The sequence below is a fragment of the Eucalyptus grandis genome, chromosome 3 (assembly GCF_016545825.1).
Source record: "Eucalyptus grandis isolate ANBG69807.140 chromosome 3, ASM1654582v1, whole genome shotgun sequence".
NCBI classification, from domain to species: domain Eukaryota; kingdom Viridiplantae; phylum Streptophyta; class Magnoliopsida; order Myrtales; family Myrtaceae; genus Eucalyptus; species Eucalyptus grandis.
In genome coordinates, this window is record NC_052614.1 from 71950058 (window position 1) to 71954040 (window position 3983).

Sequence of the window (3983 nt, forward strand, 5' to 3'; positions counted from 1 at the left end):
GTCTTCTTCCGTAGACTGATGATTACTTTTCGTTTGGAGAGTGTAGTTGTCTTGATGATGACATATTTGAAATTCGCTTTTTTGTTGCTGATGCAAAGAGAAGAAGGTGCGCTTACAGTTTTCATGTGGCGTGATCCCATGTCAATCTTTAAAATTCTGTGTGAGGATTTGACCTTTAACCTGCAAAAATAACAGTTACATTTACTATACAGTAGCTAGAAATTTAGCTAGAAATATCTACTTTTGTATGTTCATAATCTTGTTGATGATTGATTGATGAAGGTGAAAAAGTGAATGAGGTTCCTGTAATAAGAGTATATGGTTCAACTCCTGCTGGTCAAAAACTTGCTTACATGTGCATAAGGTGAGTGTAGTCCTTGTTTATTTGTAGTTTTTAATTGTTCCAAGTACTTGCTTTTACCCCTTGAGCTGTGGAGCAATGAAAGTAACTTCCTTTCTGCCGAAGAAGAATTTAAACCAGCATGGGTTTACAGACTTGAGTTGAGGTATATGCTACAAGATAAAAGGCAAATTCAGGATGCAGAAAGTTTCTTCCACTTTCTGCTCGCAAGAGGCACCATATTTGCAACAGTCTACATTCTTCGATTGGCTGGACCCTAGTTGAATGTCTAAATAACAAATGAGGAGCTTACGTGGCTCCAAGCAATCTATCGTGAAAAGTACATGATGCTTGTCCATGGCATAGCTTATGAGACAGCAATATCTTGTACATTTTTTTCGTACTGGTTCTAAATTATGTTTTGTTTTTCTTGTAGGCTTTACCCTATTTGTATGTACAATGTCCAGATATTCCTATCCATCCAACGTCTGAAGGTACTTGTGTGTGTTACAGTTGCATAGGCTGCTTTGTGCATATCCTGGTTTGAAGAAATTAATTAACTTTTTTCTCAGTTCACAATACCTCTAGCATGTAGCTTGTGTGTTTTCAGGGTGATATGTTCTTTCGGCAACATGGCTGTGGTTTTACTTGACCGGTTTTTGTCAATGTCCTCGTAATATAATGTTGCTGTAGACTTTATCTCAATTTCTTTGAATTATTCGTGCTTTTATATATTTTGAATTCATGTCCCTTTTTAAACTAGTCTCTTACTGTTGTTCTGCTACTAGCGTGGAATTAATTGGTCACTGTTGAATTGCACAGGGGATGCATTTACAAATGCTGTCTCTCTAGCCATGGAGAAAGCCTTGAAGGTATAATTTTTCATTCTTCCAAAATATGAAGTCCTGGCTTTAACTTATTGTGCGATTCACTTGCTAGTTTGTATCTGAAAGGATTGTTTTGTGAGTTACTACAGCTCAAAGGCAATGCTAGCGTAAAACGGCAACACATGCATGGTTGCAGCCTTGTACGAGCAAGGAGATTTTATGGTTATCATGCATCTGAAGAGCTGTTTGTCAAGATATACCTGTATCCATCAATGACAGCTTGTGTATATCTATTATTCTGCCTGAAAATTCCGTAGCAACATCTTTGTGGCACGTTGACTGAAGCTTTAGCTATTATCCACATGGTGTCTCACATGCTGCCAAGCTTCTTTTGGTACTCTTCTTTCTCTATCAATAGTGCCTTATTGGAATTGGTATTGCCTTGGAATACTAAAGAGTTTTCACCATTTTGCTCTAGATTTGGTACTTGTCATCTTTTGGCTTCTTCAATTGCATGCCTTCAAGTGTATTCATTTTTTCGATCTGGAGTGTGCATGCCTGATAACTAAATTTTTGTTTTATCATAAAAAGAAAGCATTGCTATTCATATTTTATTTGGGGCATCCCAGAAATATATGGGCCAAAATTTGGCAATTAAGGCTGCGTTCGTTTCGCGGAAAACAACTTCCAGGAAAATATTTTCCGAAATTTCCGGTGTTCGGGTGGACGGAAAATCACGGTCAAGGAAAACATTTTCCGGTCAACGGAAAATCCTCTCTTGAATTTGTGGAAAATGATTTCCTCTTTTGAAAAGAGGAAATCATTTTCCAGGCCTCTCTCTCTCGCTCTCCCTGCTGTAGTGGCTCGACGACGTCTTCTCCAGGATGAGCCTCCGCCCTCCCCGGCCGCTCCTGCCCGCCTGCTCTGGCCGGGCGCCGTCGCTGCGCTCCGCTTCCCCAACGGCTCGAAGCCGCTCGAGAGGATCCGACTCAAGAGGGAGCACCGCGGCGGTGCCGGGAGGCTCGCGGGGAGCCCGCCGTCCAGGCCGCTCATCATGCGGTGCGTTGGATTTTTCTTGCCAAGTTGTCGTTTTCGCAAGCTCGGCGAGCTCGGGTGAGATCGCCGGATCGCGGCGGAGCTCGCGGCTCGCCGGATCTAGCAACGAGCTCGGGCTCCCGATCCGGGCGAGCTCGAGCTCGTCGCTAGATCCGGCGAGCCGCGAGCTCGCCCCAGTCGGCGAGCTCGGGTGAGACGGCCGAGCCTCGAGCTCGCCGGATTTGGCCACCGGAGCTCGCGGCAGAGCTCGGGCTCCCGATCCAGGCGAGCTCGAGCTCTGTCGCTAGATCCGGCGAGCTCGATCTCACCCGAGCTCGCCGGATCTGGCCACCGGGTCTTGGTCGGCCGCTGGGCAGCCGGCCATCGTCGGGCAGAAGGAGGTGGAGGTGGCGGCGGCGGAAGGAGGAGGAAGGAGGAGGAAGGAGGCGACGGTGGAGGAAGGAGGAAGAAGGAGGAGGAAGGAGGAAGGAAAAGAAAAAGAAAAAATAAATAATAAAAATTTCGATTTTAAAAATATAAATAATTAAAAAATCATTTTTTAAAAAATATAAATAAATAAAATAAATATTTTCCAAACAATTAAATGAGCTAACGAACAGTGGAAAATATTTTCCACTCAAATTTTAGATTTTGGCCGAACACTTTGGAAAATAGAGTCATTTTCTTGGAAAATGACTTCCAGGAAAATGTTTTCCGGAAACATGATATTTTCCGCGAAACGAACGGAGCCTAAGTTTTGATTTATTGAGAGGCCTGAGAAAATTAGCATATATTTTATTCTTCGACAGAGTAATATAAATGTAGCAGTGGAAGTCCGCTAGTCATTAAATGTGGCCATTGGATTATGTTCTGTTGAACATTTTCTGAGATGCAGGGAAGTTTTCTCGAAAGAAAACCTTGTAAATGGAGATATTGGTTTTGGTTAAAAAAGGCAAACTTCTGAATACCACGCTAAGATTTCACACAAAAATCACTTTACATACTTGAATTTTCAAATTCGCAAATTGCATCTTAGGCCCAAACTGCAGAGTCCAAAGACCGAATTGCCCTTCCTTCAACAAACTTTAGAAAAGATTATCCCAAAATCATTTCCAAATTCTAAACCCAAACCTAATCATCTCCACCAATCACACCACTCAAAGGCTTCACAGCCACCAGTTACCATCTTTGGCTGCGCTCTAGCTGTCTTAAACCTCTATTGCCACTCTCTCTCTCTCTCTCTCTCTCTCTCTCCCCCTCCCCCTCCCCCTCCCCTCCCCATCTCAATAACAACACCTCTCGAATTGGTGGTTTTAAGTAGTGGATGAAAATTGGTATGTGCATGAAAGTTGGGATGGTATTTGGATTTGTTCCAAAAGGTTATCTTCTATGAGGAGGGTTTTCTTGTAAGAAAAGCTTGTAATCAATATATTAGTTTGGACAAAAAAAAGGCGTCATGCGATACATGTGCCTATAGTCATCTTGTTTGTCTATTTCTTTTTTATTCATGGTCCAACATCATTTTCCAGGGAGGGGCAGTATTTGACAGAAGTTTGCAGCCGCATGAATCACATATTCCCTATCTGCTTCAGTTTCTGGTATTATCTTGCGACATCAGTTTATCTTTCTATCTTATCCAAATTTGCCTTTCTCTGGTTCTCTAGTGGGTGAGTTTGCAAGGATGGGTCATTAATGCCCTCATGCCCAGACTTGCTATCTTTCATATGTGTGTTTCTTGATGCACTTGAGGTTAATTAATGGCAGGTTGACTATAACTTATT

General features: G+C 42.6%; 1 long non-coding RNA gene across 1 annotated transcript; it reads left to right on the top strand.

The window, feature by feature from the left end:
* Nucleotides 1-779: 779 nt before the first annotated feature.
* LOC120291518 lies at nt 780-1431 on the top strand. Its single transcript, XR_005549602.1, has 3 exons — nt 780-834; nt 1163-1212; nt 1317-1431. It is a non-coding gene; the product is annotated as an uncharacterized LOC120291518 (long non-coding RNA).
* Nucleotides 1432-3983: the final 2552 nt, after the last annotated feature.